This window comes from Epinephelus moara, chromosome 11 (assembly GCF_006386435.1).
Source record: "Epinephelus moara isolate mb chromosome 11, YSFRI_EMoa_1.0, whole genome shotgun sequence".
Lineage (NCBI taxonomy): Eukaryota > Metazoa > Chordata > Actinopteri > Perciformes > Serranidae > Epinephelus > Epinephelus moara.
In genome coordinates this window covers 18989495-19002134 of record NC_065516.1, presented here as the reverse complement: position 1 = coordinate 19002134, position 12640 = coordinate 18989495, and the positions used below count along the sequence as shown (strand labels likewise).

Genomic DNA, 12640 nt, shown 5'->3' with positions numbered 1-12640 from the left:
TTTGATTTTCATTTTTTCGTCTGTTACAGTAAACTTAAATTCGTCATTGTGCGCTTTCAGAAACACAGATTTTGCATTTTTCACTGTTTTCTGACATTTTATAAACCAAACAACTACTCAGTTAATGAGAAAATAATCAACATATTAATCAACAATGAAATTAATCATTAATTGCAGTCCTACAACAGACCTTATTGATTGGAATGGATACGGGCTATGTCGTCACTAATCAATGACGTCAGTGTTTCCACTCTCAGTTACATCCTTAACTTGTTGCATGCATTTGCCTTTTCCCTAAGGTAAAGATGTTTTTACTGATTTCATTAAATGTCATGAAGTTGTTTGTTTGTTTTAGGTATTGGTATAGTAATGGCAGACTCTCATGCTGAGATATCAGAATCTGTATCAGTAAAGTAATAGATTGGTGCATCCCTACCATGGATACAAGAAATAGCTGTTTCATTTTAAAAGGTAAAGACACAGAGGCCTGACTGCGACTTGACTTGTATTTTGGTTTTAAAGACTCATGACTTTGCCTTCAAGGACTTCAGACCTGACTTGGACTTGTCTTGGATATCTGTGACTTGACTTGGACCCAAGTCAAAAGACTTATAAGTGTATGTATCATAAAGAGGGCGAGGGGAAGGAGAGTTCCAGGTTGTGGCGATGGTGTGCAGGCATGCATCATGAGTGTAGGTATGCAAGCGCCTTATATGTCGTTGTGGGAGAGAGTCACTTGACAGAAGTTCATTGTGAGCGTGCTAAGTAAAGACACCGGGGCCCCTGTTCTCCCGGGCCACTGCCAGTCCCATTGTCCCCCTGCCTCCGTGGATAAATTCATTTTGACAACCCTGCTAATTGGATAAAACCAGACTGGAGCCACCTCCCTGAGCTCTCACATTCCATCTGCTTTCTGGCATGGAGAGGACACACAGGAGGGGCAGCGGTGGTGGAGGGGTAGCAGGGTAGTAACTCCTTCTGAGGAGCTGAGCTGTTGAATATTTATCACCTCCCCAAACTCCCCTCTTGCCCTCCCTCCTCCCCCAGTTTTACGTCTTTTTACACCCCGTGCCCCCCCCTCCTCCTCCCTCGAGGTTCTCCAAACACCACAAAGCCCCCCCTTTAGATAAACACATGCGGTGTCAAGTGTGAGGAGTGCTGGGGGTTCAACTGCTCCGCTCGGGCCCGCGGCCCACAATGCCATGCCGCATAGCTGCCATGCGGGAGGCCGGTTGCCCCTGGCGACGCTAACAGGCAGAACGCACCTTAATAGAGTGGAGAGTCATTGTAAAGCAGTGAGCCGGTGCACGGACAAAGACCCCGCAGACCCCTGGAGAAAGGGGAGACGCTACTCTGAAGGGCCCAGGGAAGAGCTGATGGGTCCTGCTCAATGACCAAAGAGAAGGAGGGGGGGCTCAATGACCAAGAGGTTTGAGAGTAGAGAGTTTGGGGAGGAAAGGAGGAGAGGGAGGGGGGGTTCAGTGCTTCTATGGATTGATGTGAGATGGGTGAAGGGGGTTTATGGAGGCAGTGGGGGGCGGGGGGTGGAGAGGTTGACTGAGAAAGCAGAACGGCGACTCAAATTAATAGAGAGGATGTCAACTGGCGGGTGAGCAGGAGGAGAGAGCAGGGCCTCGTCAATGAGAGGGTGTGTTTGAGAGAGCGTGTGTGAGAGCGTCGCTGAATGTCCCAACATATTTTCCCCTCACTCTGTCAATGTGTTTGCTGATCTCTCTCGGTTTGGCCCAAGGTTGGTGCTGGGTGGAGGAGGACGAGGAGGATCCGGAGATTGCTTAACAAACCAGTGGCACACCATCAGACCATCACATGGTACCAGAGCAACAAAACAACAACACAGAGGGGGAAGATTTTTAGGAAATAATAAGTAATCAGTGATTGGATTGCTAAGGCTAAAACTACAAATTATTTTCTTGACTAATTGATTAGTCGTTTGGTCGATAAAATGTCAGAATATCATTTAAAAATGACGATCAGTGTTTCACAAAGTCCAGGATAACATCCTTAAATGATTTGTTTTGTCCACAACCCAAAGATAATTTGGGTGTACTGTCACAAAGAAGTAAAGAAACAAAAAATATTTACATTTAAGAAGCTGGGATCAGTTGACAACTAATCGATTAATTATTGCAGCTCTGATCTGCACTGATATCCCCAAGTAATATTGTATTTTTTCAATGTATGTATCTATGAACTAACTTTTTGCTTGTTATTTGCTTGTTATTGAGACAGACCATTTCTTCCCTTCTAATCATCTCATAAGATGATTAGAAGGGAAGAAATGGTCTGTCGGGTATCAGTGTGTCAAAAATAACCAAAATACATGACATTCATAGAGATCATGTTGTTGGACGTGGCTGCCTCTACCTCAAAGTGTCTCCGATAATTCAAACTGAAGTGGAGAATCTCTGCTGCGCTTCACACGAGCAAAAACTTGGCAGAGAGCAGATCTTAAATCTATTCCCATCTATCTCTCGGACACAAGAGAACCTTCTGGAGTCTTATCCTGGCATGGAAACTCTGCCCAACAGGTGGAGAGGGGGCCAGTCCAAATCCTCCACTCGAGACATCACTCGTTCTCATGCCATAAAATTACACATCAAAAGCATCTCAGCATCCCTAACGAGGCTGAGAATTTACCCCCTCTTCCTTCATAATACTTACTCACACACACACACACACACACACACACATATGCGCACGCTTCACAAAGTATTAACAAGCTATATGCCCGTCCAACCCCTCCTTCGCCCCCCGAACCGACACTAACGAGCTACAGAGCGTCTCGAGGATTAACGAGAGGGATCTGGACAGGCCCGCCGTGTAGAGGAGGGGGGCGTTCTAATCAATTAGGCACCGAGGCATTTGCATAATTTAGATAACGAAGCTGAATTAACCACGGAGAGCTAATTACTGTGCCACGGTGAACACACCCACCCACATTCCTGGGCCTGGTGTGGGATGCCAGCGTGCCCACCAGGGGCCATGGGAACAGGATCGGATCATCGGCACTGCCACGGGAGTGTGAGCCAGATAGACGGACCAAACAGTGATGTAGGGAGCATCAGCCAATCAGATCAGAGGAAGGGAGGAATGGATGAAAGGAAGAAAAATGGATGGATAGAAAGAAGGCTGGAAAGATATCAAGAAGGGAAAGAAGGAAAAAAGGATGGACAGATGATAGAAGGCTGGAGGGAAGGAAGGAAAGAAGGTGACGGTTGGAGGGGAAAGAAAGCAGAACGGGTAGATGGATGGAAAAAAGTAGGAGAGGTGGATGGATAGCAGAAGGGACAGATGAATGAATGGATGGGAGAAAAGAAAGATAGATGGATAGAAAGAAAGCAGGAATGACACCGAGATGGACAGACAAGTAGAAAGTAGGAAATAAGGATAAAGAAAGGATGGATGATCAGATAGAAGGAAAGAAGGAAAGAAAAACAAATAGATGATAGAGGGGGGGGAGGAAGGAGATGAATGAATGGATGGATGGGAAAAAAGAAACATAGATGGATAGAAAGAAGGCCAGAAAGACACTAGGATGGACTGGGAGAGGAAAGAAGGATAATCAGATGGAAGGAAAGAAGCAATGACAGGTGAATGGATGATAGAAGGAAGGAAAGGAAGATGGATGGATGGTTGGAGGGAAAGAAGGCAGAAAAGATAGATGGAAGAATAGATGGAAGAAAAGAAGGAGGGCTGGATGAACAGAAGGAGGGAAAGGTGAACGAATGGTTCAATGGAAGGAAATAAAGATAGATGAATGGAAAGAAAGATGGCAGGAAAGACACCTAGATGGACTAGGGAGAGGAAAATGATCAGATGGAAGGAAAGAAGTGATGTAACAATGATAGATGAATGGATGATAGAAGGAAGGAAAGAAAGATGGATGAATGGATGGAAGAAAAGAAGAAGGGGCTGGATGAACAGGAGGGAAAGATGAATGAATGGCTTGATGGAAGGAAATAGAGGTAGATGAAGGGATAGAAAGGAGGCAGGAAAGACAGCAAGATGTATAGATGAGAGGAAAGAAGGATAAAGGAGCGATGGATGGATGATAGATGGAAGGAATGAAGGAAGTTAAGGTAGATGGATAAGTGGATGTGGCAAAAGAGGGATGAGTGGATGATGGAAGGAGGAAAAGAAGAATGAATGGATGGAAGGAATGAAAGGCAGGAAAGACACTGAGATGGATAGACGAGAGGAAAAAGGGAAAATGGATGATAGGATGAAGGGGAAAAAGAAGAAAGAAGGACGGATAGATGATGATAGACAAGAGGAAAGAAGGGAAGCAAGATGGCAGGAAAGATTGAAAAAGATGGATAGATGATAGATGGAAGGAAAGAGGCAATAATAGATGACTGGATGATGGAAGGAAGGAGAGACAGGTGGATGAATGGACAGATAAAATGAAGTAAAGATAAAATGGATGAGTGGCTGGAGGAAAGAAAGGATGTTAGGGAAAGCAGAAAATAAAGAAACAGAAGTAAAGAGGGGAGGATAGACAGATTGAAGGAATGATGAAAACCAAAGATGGCTGACTAGCTGCAGTCTAAAACACTAGAATAAAACAAGTCTAAAAACTTTGACCATGCTGACTTTAAACCTCAATGAAAGACACACTGTAAACATGTTATCATCATACATGCAAAAAATACCATAAATAAATAACATTTTTATAGCTGCTTCTCAAAAAGACTGGATGACTTTCAAGTTTTGGACAAACCAAGAAATTAAAAACATCACTATGGAAAAAAACCCAATCATTATATAGTATAGTACGTGTGTGAGTCTTCTTTGGTGGCACACACACACACACATTTTTGAGAAAAGCTTTGGGCGAGCATCAAGAGTCTCAGTACACAGATCACACACACACTTAATCATTCCCATACAGGGCTGGGAAAACTAACTAATACCCACGATTTCACAGTGCTCATCACACAAACACACACGCGCATGCAGTTACATATTTCATTTACCCACAGCCATTCTTTCCCTGCACACACACACACACACAATTGATGACACATAAGCAAGCAATCACACAAACTCCTATTACATGGTAAAAGTATACTCACAGAGGCACATAAATATGCAGACCTCAGGAAGTTTTTCCAACACCAAATGTCAACACGCACAAAAACAGACTACCACTTCACCCTGGCCCGCGAGATAAACTACGTACACACCACGGCATTCGTGCACGCTAATATAGGCTTTCATAGCTGTACATATCTGCAGCCTGCTCCCTGTGTGTTCCTGCATCGTAGGGAGGGAAGGAGCGAGGGAGGGAGGAGGGATGAGAGGGGGTGAAAGGGGCCCCAAACTCCTTTGGCAGCTCATGCATCAGAGTGAATGGAACCAATTATAAATCAAGAGCAATTTCTCCCCATTATTCAGCAGGAACCAGGAGGGGGGAAAAAAAAGAGATAGACTGGCCCTACAACTCTCAGTGGGAGACGAAGGAAGGAAGAGAAAAGCAGAGAGAGTGAAATATTATATGAAAAACAGATATGAGGAGGCATTAGGAAATTGAGATAAGGCAGACGGAAAGAGAGATGAGGGAATGGAGAAAGGCCGTAAAGTTATATGAAACAAGCGAAGGAGAACGTTATAGGAAAAACAGCTACGGGGAGGAATTAGAAAACGGAGAGGAGGCAGGAAATTAAACAGAAAGCGAGGGGTTGCGGGGCGTCAACTGTGCAGGAGATGGTGCAACCGGCTTTGACTGCTTACTCCACGGTTATAAAGTGAAAGCTGCTGCTCTGAAAGGGTTTCTTAAGAGGAGAAACAGCTGGAGGAGGCTTGTTTCAAAGAGAGCTCTCGGTGTCAAGAGCTGGATTTGCATGGTACAGCAGAGCTACCACTTGTCCTGTCACTCAGAGCCACGGATGTGCGTTATCCTAAAGGAGGAGGAAGGGGGGGGGGCTGCGAAATATAAAATAAAACCTCACACACATTTAAGCAGAGCACAGAGGAGCGCTGTCGATGGAAAATTCCAGTTGTGATAACCTCAGGGGCCCAATAACTAACTAATCTGGTGCCCAGTGATTTATTCTGTTGAATCATGTCTTCTCCTGCCAGTTTGACATTCTTCAATGATGAGTTTTTTCTCTCTGGGGCAACACTTTAAATCTGATTATTGGTTAAAGCCCTGGAACACGACCCAGATTCCTTGACGTTTCTGGCGCTTTTATTGTTTCGTTCGCACATGCATCACGACAGGAATACATTACGCAGTTATCATTACAGTGTATAAAAGGAGTACGAGAACTAACTGGTCTAATAAAGCTGACCAAAGTGACGCCAATTTTTAAAAATGTCTGTGCTGAGACACAAAGAGAAAAAGAATGACTGGCCAGAGCTTAAATTGAACAGCCCCAGTCGGAGAGCAATCTTGTGCCTGTGTGTGAATGATCTATTAGAGCGTCTGGGTTGCTTTTGGCTCGTAATAACACCCCCTAATCTTTGTCCAAATATCTGCTTTGCACACACAGGGCTATTTGTCTACACACACACACTGCTTTCTTACCCGAGTCTGGAGTTGATCAATGATCTAACAGCACTCACTCCAGACTCACAATGTGTGTTTGTGTTTGTGTGTAAGAGGGAGAGAGTGAGAGTACGGCTTGGGTAACTTCATTATCCAATCAAGAGCTTCTTAACTTTTACTTTAAGTAGTGGAACAAATCAACTCAGCTGGTTTAAAGGCTTTGGATAATCCCTATTAGGTGGTTAAGACAACAAATGAGAGCGAGATTATATTTATGATTATGATACAGATATAAACTGGACAGGCATCAACATGGCTTCTGAATATTAGTTGGAACATTAAAAGAAGGTGTTTTCCATCTCTAAAAAAGCAAATTCTCTTGTGACAGATGTCTCTTCTTTCCTTACATCCAATTCATCTTCATCCCTGCCTCAATAATCTCCCTCTGTTTGATCACGGCCTGTTTAATTAGCCTCTCCAACTCTTTGTCAGATTTCTCCCTCACTATTCCCCCTCACATTCCTCCTGCTCTCGGTCTGTGGTCCTGGCTGACAGGGAGGATCAGGAGGAGAGAGGTATGCAACCCCAGGGGAGGAGCCTGGACCCCGGCCACCTGCCGGTCCAGGTGTCCCTCTCTGGTTATCCAATGTCCGGACACAGAGACCCTCCCGGGGGCACGGGGCTTGAGCCCGTGCCTCCAATCTGTCAGCGCTGGAGGACTAATGCACTGTATGTCAGCAGGCCAATACCGTCCGGCTCTGGGAAATGATGCAGCCTTATTTGGCGATGAGTGTGTTCCTTATGAACATTTAAGAAAAACTAGACTACCCCTTTCTCCCTCACACACACTCTCTTCCTTCTTCTAATGCAGTGATCTCAAAACGACCATGCAGGTGAGGCCAGTTGAGGACCACAGTGACAAGTAATACATTCCAGTGCAAAGAGATAATCCTGATTGGACAGGAACTATCACTCACACACACATCTGTGCAGCAAAGGCCCACAGATTGTGCCTGCAGGCTGTTATGACTGCATGAGTGTACCCGCTGTCATAGAGATGAAAGCATGCCCTCAGGAAGGATTTTTTCTTCCTCCTTTGTCAATTAACGCCAATGTTACACCCTCTACAATAACAATGCTGCTATCCAGCACCGCAGTCAAACCTCTGGAACTTTGGCTCACAGACACTGAGATCGGAGCAGCAACTGATGGAACCGCTGGCTGTTTGTAATCTCGAAATGCATCTCGACATCCATCTTCATCTAAAGACTTTGATTTACATCCAGATGTAAAAACACACCAGGCGACAGCCAAACAAGTTAAATCTTATCCTGCCACTCGTATCTCACATCACGGTTCAATATGGCAGAGTAAATTTCGAAAATGAGATACGAGTAAGAAACTCTATTGCTATTGGCTGCGTACCTAAATCCACACAGTAACTTTTCTTTTACAAGCTGCAACACATATGAAATCTCAGCTCCTATAGACACTGGGATGAAAAACTATCCACAAGCTTCTGGACAAATAGTGGAAAACTGGCAGCTTTTGTCTCCGCTATATTTCTGCTTGGCAGGTAACCAAGATCAATCACATATAATTTCAAGTTCCAGCCTCGCTGTAACAGTGAGACGAAAAAAAAAAAAAAGAAGGCTCCTAAAATCTGACGCATATCAGGCTCTGGAACCAAAAGACAATAAAGTTAGTTTCCTGTCCTGACATAGAGGTCTCATTCGCCTAAAGCTATGCACATTTTTAGGCCAAAAAGTATAGCGTGCAGGGTATTATACACTTTTAAGGACAGCTTCCAGGCTGTAGCTGTTGTTTTGGCCTGGGAGTGCGGCCTGAAATCATTCGCCACAGTGTCCTGTATAGAAAACAACATATTATAATACTCCTATAGGGACTTGAAGTGTGCCTGTGGTATTCAGTAATGGATTGAGTCTACTTTAGTGAATCTAGGGCTGCAGTTTCATTAGTGTCTCAGAGCTTTTCTTCATCCCAACATCAGTCCAAAATCCAAAGATACTAAAGTTATGATCAAAACAGATGAAGAAAAGAAGCAAATCCTCACATCTGCGGAGCTGGGTGTTTGACATTTATGCCCAAAAAACATTAACCAGTGATCAAAGTGGTTGATGATTCACTTTCTGCTGCTGTATTTCTGTATTAAAGGAAACTATTGTACTTCCACTTTGGCCATGGACTGCACCCTGAGAGCTGTTCATTCAGCATCATATCCTGAATAACATCATTATAAACCTGCTATAGGGAAGTGTGTCATTCAGTAATGAATTGGGTCTACTTTACTACAGTCCTTATTGTTTTATCCTCTGCAGGGTTTATATGTCATAGTTATAACTAACAGAAGCTGCACAGTACTGAAATATTCTGTGTTTTTTTGCATTACGTCCTGCAAGATTGATTATGAACTCCTCTAATTGTGTTTTTCCAGTTTCCACATAAGTAATCAAAAGGGCCAAACCATGTGAGAAACAAGCAGATAATCAGAGTGGAATCAATTAGTCCAACTTTGATCCACCCGACTGCCAGAGATGATCAACAACAACAACCAACCCTGCGACCAAACAACAAGAGGCTCCTTTTTACTGAGACCAATTAATTCCCTTATAAGCTGTGCGCCTAATTGGAGGAGGCCAGGCCATTCGTTTCGACTTTTAATCCAAGTGACATTGATTCAGCGGGAACAATCGGGCCCTCTTGTCTGATGCCATGTCCTGTCACTGAATCGCCGAGGTTCCTCCATGCGAGGCAGCGGAGGCTAAATGTAATCCAAATAACAAAACGACACCTGGGGTTGGAAACTTGAGCCCCTGCGGCTGTTCCTGCAGGCCTCCTCCATGTCCGCGTACCCCCCCTTCCTCCTCCTTCTCTGCCTCTCTGCACGGCCCCCACGGTGAGTGACACCCCGGGCCAAACACTCATTAGCAGCTCGGGGATTAAGACAAACATTTTCTCATTAAATCAAACCTGAATGAGACGATGGTATCAGGAGAGACTCTCCTGACAGGGAGGCAGGATGCTGCATTCCTGGCTGCACTGAGCAGCTGTCACTTTATTGGAGGCTTTAATTAAGTTATTCTGACACCGGACTTTGATTTGGGGGGTGAAGGGGGAGAGCCACTATGGACATGCACTCCTGTTATGATTTTCTCTATGCAAACAATACATTCTGAGCAGCATCTTGTGCAATAACAGCATGCATTTTTCAAAAAAAAAAACTAATTTTCTGGGTAACACATTTTTATTATCGTGCGCATCACTAACAAACATGGTGCATCATTTTAGTAGCTCTCCCTCACTGTTTCCCAGCCTGCCTCTGCATAGCTGCACTCCCCGATGATAATATGGGGGTAAATCTGGCACGGCTCACCATGTCTGTTTTCTGTTACCCTATGGGAGAGACTATAGGCTGCGGCCTGCAAAACGCAGACGCATTTTCCCTAAAAAAAACACACTATGTCCAAAAACAGTGCTTTGAGTTTCTGCAACGTGTCACACAAAGCTGATTCCTCTCCACAGACATGCATCGTGCTGCAATAGTTTGCGGATAGAGGCAGAAAATTAAGGAAAACTTGGAAAAATATGGACGCAGCGCTCAACCAATCAACAACAGGCTAAGTCCGGACGCAAAGTTAACGTTTCTTATTTAATGTAACTTTAAAACCAAAAGCAGAAGCACGCGTTTCCATCCAAATTAAGAGGATCTGTGTTGCGTAAAGTTTGTAGGGAAGTTTACGCGCATCGATAAGCTGAAATAACAAAACAAATGCGGCTATCAAAGCAGTCACCAGGATGAAGTAGTAATCTAACACCTAAATCACAACTTTGTGTGTAAATAAAGTAGCAAATAAGTCGGTAAATACTTCCGTTAGGCTGCAAACACGCACCAAATCTGCTACTTTTGTGTACAACTTTGTAAAACATGTTGATACAAAGCGTAACAGCGCAAAAACATGAACCGCATGAAGAGGTAAAACTTACCAAAACTGCTGTATTTGGTGCTCACACCTCGTTTTAAGCGAGCGATCTCCTCTTCTGCTCTCTTCTGCGGTGAGTTTTAGTCCCAAGAAACAGCAGTTTTTACTTCTCTTTTCCCTCTAAAGCCTCGCTGCTTTAGTAATTTACTGCGATGCCACCGACATTTTCTTCGGCTCCCCAAGTTCTCACATTGAAAGGCCGTTTTTGGATGACTGAGCTCTCAAACAATTCTCCCTTTTGCGACGCCTTTTCGGGTCCTCCCACTTCCCAAGCAGGAGGAGGGATCTGAACAATAGGGACTGGCTCCCAAAATCCCAGAGCTGGGTACTGCGCCGCCGTTTCTCCACACTACAGATCCCTACTCACTGCACATGAGGACTTTCCAGAGGTTGTGCGTAAAACTGGAACCAGGAGCAATACTTTTAAAGTATATATGTGTGTGTTTGATAATTAAAAACACATAGAAACTTAATTTCTTAAAAACTACGGTGTCCTGGAGGAGAAAAGTGCGCCCCCTCCCCCTCCTCCTGCTCTGTTCCCCCTGATTTGGTATGCGTTGGTCCCCACAGAGTTTGTATTGACCCCCGTCCATTGAGGCCTGCAGGCCCTCCAGTGCAGCTGTGCAGTGCTGTGCTGTGCTGTGTTGTGTTGTTGTGAACTGGACGGGCCCAGTCAGGACTGTGCAACACACACACACACACACACACACACTCATAGCACAGTGATCACAGCTTGACCCCCCCGCTCTCACTCTGGAATTCTCTTCTCCACTTCAATCAGCACACTTTGAAACGAGGGGAGCCGTTCCTGTCCAGTTCATTAATAACTGACTATTCCCAGATCACAGGGTTTGATAGGGGGGTCTGATGGTGGGAAGCCGGCCGCGTCTCGCCTCTGTGAACGCAGGAACTCCCACCATGATGTACCTGAGGGGTTATTGCAACCCAGCGGGGCTCCATTCACCGACCAGCTGTGGCATTTTATGACACCTGTTGCTCTTGTTCAGGTGAAAAGGTATGTTTGTGTGTGGACACTTTTTCAGCACTTTCAATTAATTAAAACCCCACTCCACATTAGAGTACACACATCCCTTTGACTTAATACCCAGCAGGATGTTCCAGCTTCAAGATGTTTTCAAGCAGTCATTAATCATGGGTGTTTTCCAGTGTTGTGCTGCAGTTTGCCAGCAAGCTCTGCCAATGTTTTGGTGTTGTTGCTACCGAGCAGGGCTCTGTTTGTATGTGGCTCCCTCACACTAGCGCCACCCTGCACTGCACTGCAGAGAAGAGAGACAGAGTGGGGAGAAAAAAATGGGGACTCCCAACCCCAAAAAACCCCTCCATGGTGCCCCTCCCCCCCTCTCCATCTCTCCATGCAGGGCTGGATGAATTAGCTCGGGACAAAAGGCTTTGTGGGCTGGCCATGAAAGGCCTATTAACCATACTGCATCCCCCAGAGGCCCTGCCCGCAGGACACCGCCTCCCAGAATGCCACTCTCTCAGCAGGCCGCAATCCCAGCATGCACCGCTTCCCTTCAGCGCTAACCCTTGTCACCCCCGAGCCTCACTATAGAGCCCCACACAGATTGTCATGTAGATGATTATAAATGTTGTTATGAAAGTAATGGAGAGCGAGAAGGAGAGACGGGGGGCGTCGGCGCCGTGTGTTGCTGTGGTGTGATTTGTGCGTTTTACCAACAAAGAAGAAGTTAGATGGAGTGAGAGCGCAGGGTGAGTTTTGGGTGTTGGCTGTCAGGTGTGAACTCGTCCAGTGTGTCTCATTATTGAACTGTGTATTGTTCATCAATGAGAGTGTGTGTGGAGTAGGAGGTGATTTTTCCTCAAGGGTCTCAACCGTGCGACGCTGCCTCCTTGCCGACCTCCTCACTCCATTGTTTAGCTGGGCGCCATGACAACGACCCGCTCTCTCCTTCCCTCTCTGTATCCTGCTGACCTTAGCAGCTGTGTCACTTCCTCAGTGTGACAAAACCAGATTGAATCACACACACACTTGTGCTTTGTGGTGTATACGAGTACTAAATCAGCACACTTTCACTCTCACGTTCATTAAAGCAAGACAGAAGAGGAGTCTTGCTCTTTTACGCTCGTATACTGTTTAACTATTGAT

The 12640-nt window shown here is 45.2% G+C and overlaps 1 protein-coding gene across 1 annotated transcript in view; it reads right to left on the bottom strand.

Moving 5' to 3' along the window:
- The window catches only part of boc (BOC cell adhesion associated, oncogene regulated), a 30428-nt gene extending 19689 nt beyond the window's left edge, over positions 1 to 10739 (bottom strand). Inside the window, exon 1 of the mRNA XM_050056705.1 lies at positions 10517 to 10739. The gene's annotated coding sequence lies outside the window, so the exon portion shown is untranslated. The remainder of the gene's footprint in view (positions 1 to 10516) is intronic.
- Between the last annotated feature and the right edge of the window lie 1901 nt (positions 10740 to 12640).